Source organism: Somniosus microcephalus, unplaced genomic scaffold (assembly GCF_052327205.1).
Source record: "Somniosus microcephalus isolate GS21.2 unplaced genomic scaffold, FLI_Smic_1.0 scaffold1118, whole genome shotgun sequence".
Taxonomy (NCBI): domain Eukaryota; kingdom Metazoa; phylum Chordata; class Chondrichthyes; order Squaliformes; family Somniosidae; genus Somniosus; species Somniosus microcephalus.
In genome coordinates, this window is record NW_028226305.1 from 4,112 (window position 1) to 19,319 (window position 15,208).

General features: G+C 44.5%; 1 protein-coding gene across 3 annotated transcripts in view; it reads right to left on the reverse strand.

The window, feature by feature from the left end:
- Positions 1-8,092: 8,092 nt before the first annotated feature.
- The window catches only part of LOC147080811 (uncharacterized), a 28,852-nt gene continuing 21,736 nt past the window's right edge, over positions 8,093-15,208 (reverse strand). For all 3 annotated transcript variants that reach the window (XR_015077039.1, XR_015077040.1, XM_085981081.1), the window contains 2 exons: positions 14,354-14,671; positions 8,093-9,839 (listed from right to left, as the gene is read on the reverse strand). The gene's annotated coding sequence lies outside the window, so the exon portion shown is untranslated. The remainder of the gene's footprint in view (positions 9,840-14,353; positions 14,672-15,208) is intronic.

The following is a 15,208-nucleotide window of genomic DNA, read 5'->3' on the forward strand; positions in this document are numbered from 1 at the left end:
GACCATCAGAGACACAAAACAGAGACAGACCTCACCAGGTACAGACTAAGCGACCACCAACTGGAATTGAAAAAGGCAGATACAAGAAATCCTGGCAGCCTAGAGAGAATAGAATATGCGATCAATGTCTGGCCGGCGAGGTTGAAACAGAGATGCATTTCCTCCTAAAATGCGAAAAATTCAACACATCAAGAAACATATTATTCAACAAGCTAAGCCAAACAACCCCAGATTTCAAGGAATTGGATGACCTGTCAAAATTGAGATTAGTCCTAGGAGAAGGAGACAGACCATACCTAGGGGCCAAATATGTAACAACATGTCACAACCTGAGAACTGTTTAAAATTAAGACTGTTTAAAATTAATATTGAACGTACCAAATGAAGTACAAAGACTGTTAAAACTAATATTGTTTAAAAGTAATATTGTATGTACCCAACAAATGTCCCAACAAATGTCAAATCGATTGACACCTACAGAATGTTGGAAAACTGTACCTTTTTGCTATGTAAGCTTTGGCAATATGGTTCTCTGTAAACTTTCATGCCAATAAAGCATTTGAACTGAACTGAACTGAGAGAGAGCGGGGAAGAGAGAGAGCGGGGAAGAGAGAGAGAGAGCGGGGAAGAGAGAGAGAGAGAGCGGGGAAGAGAGAGAGAGAGCGGGGGAGAGAGAGAGAGAGCGGGGGAGAGAGAGAGAGCGGGGGAGAGAGAGAGAGCGGGGAAGAGAGAGAGAGCGGGGAAGAGAGAGAGAGAGAGAGAGAGCGGGGAAGAGAGAGAGAGAGAGAGCGGGGAAGAGAGAGAGAGAGAGCGGGGAAGAGAGAGAGAGCGGGGAGAGAGAGAGAGAGAGAGCGGGAAGAGAGAGAGAGAGAGAGAGCGGGGAAGAGAGAGAGAGCGCGGGGAAGAGAGAGAGAGAGAGAGAGCGGGAAGAGAGAGAGAGAGAGAGCGGGGAAGAGAGAGAGAGAGAGCGGGGAAGAGAGAGAGAGCGGGGAAGAGAGAGAGAGAGCGGGGAAGAGAGAGAGAGCGGGGAAGAGAGAGAGAGAGAGCGGGGAAGAGAGAGAGAGAGAGCGGGGAAGAGAGAGAGAGCGGGGGAGAGAGAGAGAGAGAGAGCGGGGAAGAGAGAGAGAGCGAGGAAGAGAGAGAGAGAGAGAGAGAGAGAGCGGGGAAGAGAGAGAGAGAGAGAGAGAGAGAGAGCGGGGAAGAGAGAGAGAGAGAGAGAGAGCGGGGAAGAGAGAGAGAGAGAGAGAGAGCGGGGAAGAGAGAGCGGGGAAGAGAGAGAGAGAGAGCGGGGAACAGAGAGAGAGAGCGGGGAAGAGAGAGAGAGAGAGAGCGGGAAGAGAGAGAGAAAGAGAGAGCGGGGAAGAGAGAGAGAGAGAGAGAGAGCGGGGAAGAGAGAGAGAGAGCGGGAAGAGAGAGAGAGAGAGAGAGAGCAGGGAAGAGAGAGAGAGAGAGAGCGCGGGGAAGAGAGAGAGAGAGAGGGGGGAAGAGCGAGAGAGAGGGGGGAAGAGCGAGAGAGAGGGGGGAAGAGCGAGAGAGGGCGGGGAAGAGCGAGAGAGGGTGGGGAAGAGCGAGAGAGGGCGGGGAAGAGCGAGAGAGGGCGGGGAAGAGCGAGAGAGGGCGGGGAAGAGCGAGAGAGAGGGGGGAAGAGCGAGAGAGAGGGGGGGAAGAGCGAGAGGGGGAAGAGCGAGAGAGAGGGGGGAAGAGCGAGAGAGAGCGGGGAAGAGCGAGAGAGAGCGGGGAAGAGCGAGAGAGAGCGGGGAAGAGCGAGAGAGAGCGGGGAAGAGCGAGAGCGGGGAAGAGCGAGAGAGAGCGGGGAAGAGCGAGAGCGAGCGGGGAAGAGCGAGAGCGAGCGGGGAAGAGCGAGAGAGAGCGGGGAAGAGCGAGAGAGAGCGGGGAAGAGCGAGAGAGAGCGGGGAAGAGCGAGAGAGAGAGCGGGGAAGAGCGAGAGAGAGCGGGGAAGAGCGAGAGAGAGCGGGGAAGAGCGAGAGAGAGAGCGGGGAAGAGCGAGAGAGAGCGGGGAAGAGCGAGAGAGAGCGGGGAAGAGCGAGAGAGAGCGGGGAAGAGCGAGAGAGAGCGGGGAAGAGCGAGAGAGAGAGCGGGGAAGAGCGAGAGAGAGAGCGGGGAAGAGCGAGAGAGAGAGCGGGGAAGAGAGAGAGCGGGGAAGAGAGAGAGAGAGCGGGGAAGAGAGAGAGAGTGCGGGGAATAGAGAGAGAGAGAGAGAGCGGGGAGGAGAGAGAGCGCGGGGAATAGAGAGAGAGAGCGCGGGGAATAGAGAGAGCGCAGGGAATAGAGAGAGAGAGGGAAAATAGAGAGATGGAAGGGAGAGAAGTGATAGAGAGGGAGAGAGAGCGAGTGGATAAAACACTGGTTCGGCCCCAGCTGGAGTATTGTGACCAATTCTGGGCACCACTTTAGATTGGATGTCCAGGCCTTGGAGAGGGTGCAATAGAGATTTACCAGAATGGTACCAGAGGTCAGGAACTTCAGTTTTGAGGAGAGACTCGAGAAACTGGGGTTGTTCTCCTTAGAGTGGAGGTTAAGGGGAGTAAAAGCAGAAAATGCTGAAAATACTCAGCAGGTCAGGCAGCATCTGTGGAGAGAGATACAGAGTTAACGTTTCCGGTCGATCATCTTTCGTCAGAACTGGAAAAGGTTAGAGCTGGAACAGGTTTTCAGCAAGTACAGAGGCAGGGAAAGGAGGGAGGGGAGGAAAGAAAATGGAAGGCCTGTGATAGTGTGGATGGCAGAAGAGATTAAATGACAAAAGGGATGATGGTGCACAGCAAAAGAAGATGATAGTGGGACTAGTAAAAAAACATAAGATGGATCCAGAGGAGGTGTAAATGGGACTATCAGAATCACCAGCAACAGCTGCTGTCCAAAAAAATGGGGGCAGAGGTTAGGATCTGAAATTGTTGAACTCGAGCCCGGAAGGCTGTAAAGTGCCTAATAGAAAGAGACGGTGCTGTTCCTTGAGCTTACGTTGAGCTTCATTGGAACAGTGTAGGAGGCCGAGGACAGAGAGGTCAGAGTGGGAGTGGTCCAGAGAATTGAAATGACAGCCGACCAGAAGCTCAGGGTTACGCTTGAGGACTGAACGGAGTTGTTCCGCAAAGCGTCACCCAATCTGCCAATGTAGAGGAGACCGCATCATGAGCAGTGAATACAGTGTACGAAATTGAAAGAAATACAAGTAAATCACTGGTTCACATGGAAGGAGTGTTTGGGGCCCTGGACGGTGGGAAGGTAGGAGGTAAAAGGGCAGGTGTTGCATCTCCTGCGCTTGCATGGGAAGGTGCCATGGGAAGGGGAGTCGGTGTTTGGGGCGATAGGGGAGTGGACCAGGGTGTCGTGGAGGGAACGGTCCCTTCGGAATGCAGAAAGGGGAAGGGAGGGGAAAATGTGTTTGGTGGTGGGATCACGTTGGAGGTGGCGGAAATGGCGGAGGATGGTCCGTTGAATGTGGATGCTGGTGGGGTGAAAGAGGAGGACAAGGGGAACCCTATCGTGGTTCTGGGAGGGAGGGGAAGGGGTGAAAGCGGGCAATGGAACGGACATGGTCAAGGGCTATGTCAACCATGGTAGGTGGGAATCCTCGGTTGAGGTAAAAGGAAGACATATCGGAAGCACTGGTATGGAAGTTGGCATCGTCGGAACAGATGCGACAGAGACGGAGAATGGAATAGAGTCCTTACAAGAAGCAGGGTGGGAGGAAGCGTAGTCAAGGTAGCTGTAGGAGTCAGTGGACTTATAGTGGATATTGGTTGATAGTCTATCCCCAGAAAAGGAGACAAAGAAGTTGAGGAAGGGAAGGGAAGACTCAGAGATGGACCATGTGAAGGCGAGGGAAGGATAGAAATTGGAAGCAAAGTTGATGAAATTTTCCAGTTCAGGGCGAGAGCATCAATATACTGGAAAAAGAGGTGAGGGAGGGAACCTGAGTAGGACTGGAACAAAGAATGTTCCAGGTATCCCACAAAAAGGCAGGCACAGCTAGGACCCATAAGGATTCCCATAACAACACCTTTTATTTGGAGATAGTGAGTGGAGTCAAAAGAGAAGCTGTTCAATGTGAGAACAAGTTCAGCCAGGCAGAGGAGGGTGGTGAAGGATGGGGACTGGTTGGGTCTCCATTCAAGGAAGCACCCTCAGGCCGTCCTGGTGGGGGATGGAGGTGTAGAGGGATTGGACGTCCATAGTGAAAAGGAGACGGTTAGGGCCAGGAAACTGGAAAGTGGCAAAGGGTGTCGTAAAAGTCGCGGATGTAGGTAGGAACAGACTGGACAAGGGTAGGAAAAAAAAGTCAAGATAGGAAGAAATCAGTTCTGTGGGGCAAGAACAGGCTGAAACGATGGGTCTACCAGGGCAGTCCTGTTTGTGGATTTTGGGAATGAGGTAGAAGCGGGCTGTGTGGGGTTGGGGGACTGAGAGGTTGGGGGAGATTCGTTATGTTCAAAATCATGAAGGGTTTTGATCGAGTAAACTGTTTCCAATGGCATAAGGGTCAGTAACCAGAGGATACAGATTTAAGATAAATGGCAAAAGAACCAGGGGTGAATTGAGGAAAATAAAAATTAACGCAGCGAGTTGCTATGATCTGGGAGGTACTGCCTGAATCGCGACAATAATAACTTTCTAATGAGAATGGGATAAATACTTGGTGGAAAATGTTGCAGGGCTGTGGGGGAAGAGCGGAGAGTGGGATTGATTGGATAGCTCTACCCCCAGGCACGGTGGGCGGTATGGCCTCCTGGGCTGGAAGTCTAACAAGAGGCTGGGAATGTGGAGTGGGCTTGTTAGTTGTCACTTTCACTTTAGCCCCGGCTGCATCAATTTCATCGGCCAACCCCAGGAATCCACCGAGCCGAAGCACAACCCCACCCCCGTGAGAAAGTGGTTCCCGATCTCCGGGCCCAGGATCAAAAGTGGCCAATAGGCCGCGCCCCGCCCCTCGCACTTTACCTAAAAGCGGCATCAGAGCGACCAACGCGACCACCACCGGCACCAGGAGCGGCAGCGAGTTCCCACTCCGGCCCATGACTCCGGCTCCAGCCTCTGTCCCTCTCTCTGGGCCCCGAGTTTCTCCCGCTCTGACCGAGAAGCATCCACAGCCTCCCCTTCGCCCGTTTCCCTTTCACCAGCAGCGGAGGTGCGCGTGCACACCGGCCGATCCCTGCCGCTGGAGGGCGCTGCCAACAATCTCTAGGTTGAAAATAACAGAAAATGCTGGAAAAACTCAGGTCAGGCAATATCCGTGGAAAGAAATTTGAGTTTGAGATTGACATTGTGTTCGATGGGCAGAGGAAGCAAGGTTGGTTTTTTTTAAAGTGGGGGTGATGACACCAGTTTTTGAAAAGGAGGAAGTACCTGAAAGGGAACCCCTAAATACTATGATGTTTGATTTACTGGTGCTGATTTTATAACTTTTGCTTTAAATTGACAAATCTGTAAGTACATTTTACATTACCTAGGAGAAGCATCCCAGAAGGCGCCGAACACCTCAAGTCTCTTCGCCGGGAGCAAGCGGAAGCCAAGCGCAGGCAGCGCAAGGAGCGCACGTCAACCCAAGCACCCCACCCACCCGTCCCCTCAACCACCGTCTGCCCCACCTGTGACAGAGACTGTAGGTCCCGCATTGGACACATCAGTCACCTGCGAACTCATTTTTAATGTGGAAGCAAGTCATCCTCGGGACTGCCTAAGATTGAAGATTGAGATTGACCTAGGATTTACAGCACAGAAACAGGCCATTCAGCCCAACCAGTCTATGCCAGCGTTTATGCTCCACTCGAGCCTCCTCCAGTCTTTCCTCATCTGTCAGCATAACCCTCTATTCCCTTCTCCCTCCTATGCTTATCTAGCTGCCCCTTAAATGCATCTATACTATTCTCTTCAGCTACTCCCTGTGGTAGCGAGTTCCACTCTCACCACTCTCTGGGTAAAAAAGTTCCTTCTGAAGTCCCTATTTGATTTCTTGGTGACTATCTTATATTGATGCCCACTAGTTTTGCTCTTCCCCACAAGTGGAAACACTCTCTGTATCTACTCTTATCAAACCCTTTCATAATTTTAAAGACCTCTATTAGGTCACCCCTCAGCCATCTCTTTACAAGAGACCCAGCCTGTTCGTCCTTTCCTGACACATATACCCTTGCATTTCTGGTGTTATCCTTGTAAATCTTTTTTGCACCCTCTCCAGTGCCTCTATATGCTTTGTATAAAATGGCAACCAGAATGGTAAAGGATTTTATGGAAACATTTTGCTACTTATTTTTTTCAGCTGTAATGAATATGGATTTAGAAAAGGCCAGTCACTTTCTGACAACTTTAAAAGAGCTCGTTGAGGAAATACAGTATATATTGATAAAGGAAATGTAGTGGATGTTGTGTATATAGATTCTCAAAAGGCATTTAATAAGGTGCTACATACAAGGCTGACACAATATTAAAGAGAATGTGAAAGCAGGGATAGGAAGTTGGTTCCAGGACAGAAAACAAAGCAGTTGTTGATGGAAGTTCTTGGATTGGAGGGATGTAAACAGTGGTTATCCCCTCAGGATCAGTGTTGGGGACATGGCTCCTAATCCATATAAATGATCTGGATTTAGGTATGGGGGCTTGATAACGGAAATTGCAAACATAAAATACAATGCATGGGCAACTGCGAAGAGGACTATTGGCGACTACAGGACTTAAACAAGTTAGTACATTTTGAAGATAGATGTCAGATGAAATTTACAGTAACTTGCATTTATATAACACCTTTAACGTAGGAAAATGGTCCAAGGCACTTCACAAAAGTATAGTCAGACAAAAATGGACACCAACCCAAAAAAACAAGATCGTAGAAGGGGTGACTAAAAGCTTGGTAAAATCACTGGGTTTTAAGGAGGGTCTTAAAGGAGGAGAGGGAGTTGAAGCGGTTTAGGGAGGTGAAGATATTTAGGGAGGGCATTCAGAGCTTAGGGCCCAAACAGCTGAAGGCACAGCTGCTAATAGTGGGGCGAAGGAACTGGAGAAAGCTTAGAGGCCAGAGTCGTTGGAACACAGTCCTAGGAGGGTTGTAGGGCTGGAGCAGGATATAGAGAGATAGAGAGGGGGGCATCATGATGGGATATGACCAACATTTGATGATGAGAATTTTAAATTGAAGGCATTGGGGGACCAGGAGTCAAAGTATGTCAGAGCACATGAGTGATGGGTGAGGGGGACTTGGTGCAGACTAGGATACAGGCAGCAGACCTTTGGATGACCTGAAATTTATTGAGGGTGCTGGATAGGCGGCCAGCCAGGCGAGCATTGGAATAGCTAAGACTGGAGGTGACACTAGCATAAATGAGGGATTCAGCAGCAGATGGACTGAAGCAGGCAATGTTCGAGGTGGAAGTAGGCACTCCTTAATGATGGAGAGGATATGGGGTCTGAAGCCCAACTGGGGGTAAAATAAGGCACAGAGGTTATGAACAGTCTGTTTCTATGTGGGACAGTTGCAGGAGAGGGGATGGATTCAGTGGTAAAGGTACTCAGTTTGTGGTGGGGGCCAAAGAGGACTGGATGTCAACACAGAGCCAGTGGAGGGATCAAGAGGTGGCGTGGTAGAGCTGTGTTTTATCAGTGTGCTTGTGGAATCTAACTTCAGATGATGTCGCCAAAGGGTAGCATGCAGATGAGAAAGATGAGATAGATCCCCTTGGGGAACTCGAGTTAATTTAATGAGAAATGTGAAGAAATATATACAAAGTGGTAAAACTTTAAAAAGGAATATAGTGGAGAATCTTAGGGATAAACAAATTGTTCGAAATGGGAAGCCAAGTCAACATAGCTGTAATAAAAAGTGGAAAGGTTTTATAAATAGGATGTAGCATAAAAAGCAGAGTTGATCCTAAATCCATACAAGACATTGAATAATCCATAATTAGAATATTGTGTCCAGTTTTGGCTGCCTTACTTTAGGAAAAACATAAGAGTAACAAGTTTACCCAATTTTCAGTGTCTCCCAGGACAGTTCAAAGTAACATAACTGAAATGGCTCTGGAGGCACTTATAAGCAATTGTAAAGAAGGTATTTGTCAATAAAGAAGCAAACAGAATATTATTCAGTGGTATATATTTTATTACGAATCACTATTTATATACTGCTTTTATATTTTAGCACAATGCAATACAATCACTCATTTAATTAAAAATAATCTTGCGTGACAAATGCCATAATTTTGTATTTAACATCCATATACAGTAAAAAAAAAAATCCAGTAACAATTCAGCAGTTTATAAACATGATACGGGAAACACTGCAACATTAACTAGAGCAGTATTTTGGGTAGACTGGAATAAAACGTTAGCATAATTAAAACTGGAAATGAGAGAAATACATGATAGATTGATCAGCATCTAAGAGAATTTTCAGCATTTACAGTTGTTTTTTTTTATCTCTTACTGATAGGGTAGTCAGACATGGAGTCTTATTATTTACATGGAGTTATTATTTACAATCTATTTTAGGTCACGATTCAAGAAGGGGATATTAAACGCAAAAAAGAATTGAAGGCGAGAATTTTCTTACTTGTCCTCACTGGAAAAAGATGGATTCTATTGCAACAATTTTACAGTCTCAGAAGATATATTACATTTTCTGCCAGTGGTACTCGGGTATTACATTAAGGTTACAGGAATGGAACCCAATGGAAATGGGGTAAATTTAAAATAAAACTAAACGAGTGCCGCTGTGCTGCGCTGCCTTTTATGGCCTTAAGTTTCAGACTGGAGAATCTGGAGCATTTTGTAGTTACCACCAATTATTGCATTAACCAATATGAAGTCTTAATACCCGTGGGTGCTGCAGGAAATATTTTGGATTATGTCTGGAGTTACTTTTGCAGTTAAATTCCAATTTTGGTTGCAAGTCACCGCAATATTAAAAAAGGATTAAAATAAGGGACATAAAAAAAATTACAATAATGGAAAGTGGATTACAGCACTAATCAGACTTGAGCCATAATTAACCTTAGAGACATCAAGGACATGATCTGATGCACTACGATCTAGGACTTGATTAATTAACACATTCGACACTATGGCCTAGATATTCAATTTTAGCAGAATTGGGGTGCATCCTCAGCATGGTGGGACTTCTGCCCACCAGAAAGATGCGTCCCAGACCTCGGCTAATTTTCCAGTTCCTTTAAATATTTCTGGCAAGCTCCACTAACTCCATTGGGGAGTCTGCCTAGTGTGGGGCAGAGATTGGCTTCAGCAGGCCTCTATTTATCTGGCAATTTTTTGGCTTCTATACAAAAACGGTCATTTTTTTTCCAGAATTTGGCACTTAGATCTATAAGAAATTGAGGCATTTAAATTTTAAATGGCCTCGAAGCTGCCATAGAAACAATATGGCACAAAGAACAACATTGATGTCAGATGATGATTTTGATGCACCCACCCATATATTGTATACCTCCTTCTTGGCAGAAGTCCAAAAAGTGGCAGGGAGCAGCAGAGAACTGGTGAAGCAGCTCTGGGGCAATTTCCCACCCGTGTCTAATGGAGTTGAGTCAGCTTGCTGGCTTACGTCCATCTATATTGACTCTACAAGTTAAATAGTATTACAACAATCTGTCAACAGATGTGTAGAAGTTCCTGGGGTATGGTTCAGACTCATTCTGGCAGTGACCAGCAGTTGGTCTACCTTCTGGTTCAGTATGCCAATTGAAATGTCTTGGGTTTGCTCGACTGCAGATCAATTCTTGTGCTACTAAACTCTTCTCATTTTTTAATCTTCTGTTCCAATGGGCCTGGTTTCTTCCCGGTCTGAGGTTGCAAGAAGAGGAGCAGACATCTGTCTGAAAATGCAGGACAGAAAATACATACTGAATTCTATTTCTAAAGTCAGTCCTGAAATATAACAAAGTATATTATTAAACTTGGTGTACAAATGGAGAACTGAAAATACATTACAAATCTAAAACTGCTTCTTGGATATTTTGAGTTTTATGCACATCAAATTCAGCTTTTGAGGATGTGCTAAAATCCAATTAAACGCCTTAATCCTCTCCTTCATCCTTCTCAAATATTTAACAAGTTTCCTTGTTTTAATGATAAAACTCTACCCACTATTGTACCTGATCAATGGATAGAAAGTTTAGCCTCTTATTGAGAAATAACTTGTATTTATGTAGTGCCTTATGATGTCCAGAGACATACCAAAGTAGTTCACGTCCAATGATTTACTTTAAAAAAAAAAGCAATGTGTGGTTATGTGGCTATTTGCACACAGTAAGATCTCGAAAACAGTAAATTTGATAAACGACCTATTAACCTGTTTCGGTGCTGTAGGCCGAGGGAGAAATGCTGGCAAGGGCACTGGGAGAACTCCCTATTCTTCAAATAGTGCCAAGGGATCTTTTATGCCCATTTAAACAGACAGATGGTTTAATGTCCCATCCAAGCAATGGCATCTATAATAATACAAACCCCTTCACCAAAACCTTGGCTGCCCGTGCTTGCAAACATCGAACCACCACACCTACGCCACGAATATGCAGTCTCCAGAGAATACAACTGCTACACCAGTGGAGACATGCTGATCCAGGCCGACTTGAACAACCTACCACCAATCCATCTCAAATCTAGGCAGCCATTTTGGACCATCGCCGAAGCCCTTCAGCAATCTCCCCTCAGCCTTGATGACAGATGGCAAAATGCTTGGAAGAACTGTGACATACGGAATGCATTCCTTGTAGAGGATCACACAGTACAACCTGAAGGATCAAACTTTTCTCGCAAACAGTGGACAACCATCAACCGCCTCAGAACAGGTCATGGTTGATGCTGCCACCTTCTCCATTGATGGAAGATTAAAGCATCCCCATCATGCGACGGTGGAGCTCCTAATCAGACCCTGGAACACATCATTGAGCACTCCCCTCAGAGGAAATTCACAGGCAGCCTACAAGATATCCACGCTGTTACACCGGAAGCTTTGGCCTGCATATCTGACTTAGATATTGACATCTGATTTGCTTTGCTATCATACGAAAGACATAGTAGTAGTTCTACACTGAACTGTCAGCCTAGGTTATTCATCAAGTCCAGGATGGGGCTTGAAATCACAACTCAAGTCATATGTAAAAATACTACTGGCTGAGGCAAAGTGAGACCTGGTTGGTTTGATCATTACCCATAAACCCATAACAACTTAAGTGTTTGGATCACGCTGATGTAAAGTTCCAGGTGTCAAAGCAAAAAGTAGCAGCGTAACTGGGTTACAAGTGGTGTAAAATCTCCAAGAAGCTATCAGTGCTTTGAAATTGCATTGGCCGTGAGAGAATTGCAGTCCACTAAAAAGCCTCATTATGAAAATTCCTAGGGTTTAAAACTTTGTATACAACCTTTTTATATGTTAGAACAAAGCTGATGCTCCAATTCACAAACTCAACATTGAAATTAGCCGCTGGGGGACTGGAGTTCTGTGGATGCACTGTGAACCAATATTGATGCATCACAGTGCTGGTCTGGCTGAAGTTAGTCTGCAGTCTAACAAGAGTCCATGGAGAGCCCAACAAGCTCACTAAACACAAAAAAAATGCTGAAATGTGCCAAACTCAAGATGGTAACAGTTGGTCTTATGAAATGGTTTCTATTAGAACCTCTTTACTGATGATACAAGTAATGCAAGATTTCTGAAAGTAATCCATTGCAGCAAAAGTAAAATAATTAGCAGCACAATTTCAGCATTTTCTTCACAGCATCCAGCAAAAATGACACATTGGATGGAAGTCAGATAACACCATCATAAAAACTTGGATGCCACTAATACCATCCATCAAGACATTTTCTCCATCTCAAAATATTCTATGAGTTGATTTTTTTTAAACAAATGCTACTATACTATTAATCTAACATTTTGTATACATAGGGGCCTCGCAAGTGCTGGTTTCAGGCATGCGAAGCGCATGTGCTGAAAACCGGCACTTCCGATCTGTCAAGAATCCTCTTGACAGATCATCCACCTGCCCTGGAGAAGGGCCTCTGTGGGTGGAGAGTTCCGCTTTTTGCAGAACCTCCGCCCGCTGAAAACCTTTAAAAATCTTATGCCTGGTAAAAGCAGACGTACGGTCTGCTTTTACCAGCATAAGAGTTTTAAAAAAGTCCAAAAAAAAAAAAAAATTCAACTCATTTCTAATTTAAAAATACTTTAAAAAGATAAGTTTATTTTTAGCCCCATAAAAAACTTTAACTTTTTTTCCAAAAATTTAAAAATTTGTTTCAAATACTGAATTTAATGTAATTTTAACTCATTTTAAAAAACGTGATTTAAAAAAAAATGTATTTAATATTTTGATGTCTTTTTTCAGTGATCCCCATTCAAGTCTAACCTGTCAAAAGTATGAAGGGGGATTCCCTTCTCCCATTGGCTTGCCTGGCCCACGTGATCCCAGGGACGCTTGCAAACCGCCTGTGTCCCTGGGATACCTGGGCCTCTGCGCGCGCGCACCAGGAGAGGCTCAGGAGCGGAAGAGTCCGGACCTCGGGAGCCCTCAGGTAAGGGCATAGATTTTTTTCCTGATATGAGGCATCCGCACGCAGGAAGCCTCCCACCGGAAATTACGGGCCATTATTTTATCATCAATCTCAAGACCTCTGGCAGGTTTCTCTTGACAACCAATTTTGGCAGTTTGTAGGAAGACTACTCATAGGCCGAAGTAAACATCAACTGTACAATAATAAGGCTACTCATGAATCACAACTTCACATAAAATTAAAAAAAATTAAACAATTTACCCACGGTTACTTTGTCATTCCTTTCTCACTTTGGATACTGCACTATGAAAATGTAGATGAACTAGTCTGTGAATCTTAGAAGGCTAATTTTAAAATTCAATTTGGTCTGGCTTAACATCAATAAGTATACAACAATAAAAGTAAGAAAGAACTAGAATGGACACTGAGCTTTAATATTGTCTTTTCATCTCTAGGACCTGGAACCAAATCCAGCCCAGATATTGGAGGTGAACAACTCTGTTCTCTGATGGGTGTAAATAATAGTGCGGACATTAATCCTGGTCAGTGTTAAGTCAAAGAATATAATTAACCAGAATTTGAGACTATTGGGCAACTATTTACTGGTAAGAGTTACAAATATAGCAAATGGGAGTGATGTTGGTAGCAGAGCTTTCTGAGGTTAAGTTGAAGTTTACAACATAGTTTTGAAGGAATTTTGTGCTGCATCTGATGTTGCTGTAGATGGAGAAACTTTCCATCCTCCATGCTCAACGTGATGAGCAGTAAAGGTAAAGTTTAAGTTAATAGGTTCTTGCAAGTAGTCTATGCATTACTAATGGTTCGTACTGTACAACGATCAGGTATACTTGACATATTGGACGAGTGAAACATTGTCACACATCTGATATATGATAAACTGATGATTGTTTTTTCTTCAAATTTTACTAGAACTACCTTTTTTAATATTTCATTTCAAAGACGACTGCATACCATTATGAAATTGGCTTTTAACACTTTTCTGATTGAAACTCAATTCCTCATCCCCATTTTTTGCACCCATCTCTTCCTGCCCTGAAAATGGTAACATCTGGTATTGTATGGTTCCACAAACACCTGCAGTCCTGTCAGCTCACCCAAGTGACCACTCATGTGTGAGGCTAGATGATGTGCCAGTAGAGTAATTCCACTGTGATGAGCATCACAACTGGGCGTAATCCCGTCCTCATCCAACATCCCCACTTGCACTTGCCAGTAGGAACCACTGGATAGTAATCAACGAGAATCCTTCCCTAACCCAGGGGTATACGGAGGTGAAATATAGCATTAATTAACTTATCCAAGGTCAGCTTTTTCAACACAATCTGAAAATTGAACCTAGGACCAACATTCCCGTTAAGCTGCGCAGCAGTCTGGCATTCCCACGCAGGCCACTCACCAGCTTTTACACTGAAGAAACTGCGCATGCACAAACATTTTAATGGGTCACGCAGCCAATTAAAGGGACCACGCACCTAAAATAAAAATTAGAGGGAACATCACCTAGGAACCCCTGATGTTAATTGCTCACTACAACACTAGATGGTACATTTCTCTACTGAGCCACTGAAATCAAAAGCGGTCAATAAAAATTCCAAAAAGGTAACTAAAATCCCATTTTTAAATGGGCTAAACATTTAAAGCTGGGTTTCTCATTTTAATATCTACCTGCTTCATAATAGTACTTGTTAAATTTCCAAATTTTAAAAGCATAATGATGTAGTTTGTTTTGTCTGCAGGAACAATTTAAAATAAAACTTGGACTGTCTAAAATTGACCTTTGGACAAAACGGGTGCAGCAAAACCTTATATTTACCTTAAAATTGCAAATAAATCTTTTAGTCCGTCACTTCTTTAGTTTGAGTGAATACCCGTACATCCGATTTCTGTGCCCTGATCAGACGCTTCTGGAGCAAATTCTATTTTTGTTACTGAAGAGAAGAGACCATTTGCAGCAATTTCAGGCTTTGTATTAACCACTGGTCCTATGAAGGGTTGCTTTCCTTTGAACCACTTAACTTCAATTTCTTGAGGTGCATAATCAGTCAGTGAAACAGTGAAAGTTGCCACTTTGTTTTTCTCTGGATGGGTTGGGTTGCATCGTATCTGATTTCAGACATAGTGGGAGGAGAACCTTAAAACAGAATGGAACATGCAAATATTGAGTTAGCGCCATTTTCTGCAGACTGATAATTTGTCTCAACATTCTAGTAAATGTACTTAAGATAACTTTGGCAAATTGAATTCTTTAATTTGGAAAACTCAGTTACTATAGTCATACAGTACAGCTGGGACCACTAGAGATGAAGGTAGGACCGAAGGAGTACCTGAGGAGGCTGTGGAAGAGCCACAACTCCAGCTAAATATTCAAAAGGACACCATTAAAAAAAAGACTAAAAATAGATGTCATCCAGACCATATGATATGCATTCCACAATACTGAAGAACAATACTAAAAATCTTTGGAAATGGGAAATCTTCCAAGTTGACAAGAAAACTGCAAATGTTATACTCTTGTTCAAGAAAGGGAAAAAGAATGAGTCAGGAAATTAGTCTTGCCTTGATTATGGGTAAACATATACAGTCCATGAGACAGGATTAAATTACTCAACAGTTAGAAAGGCATGGACAGTCAGCATGGGTTTACAAAAAGGTAGGTTGTGTTTTGGGT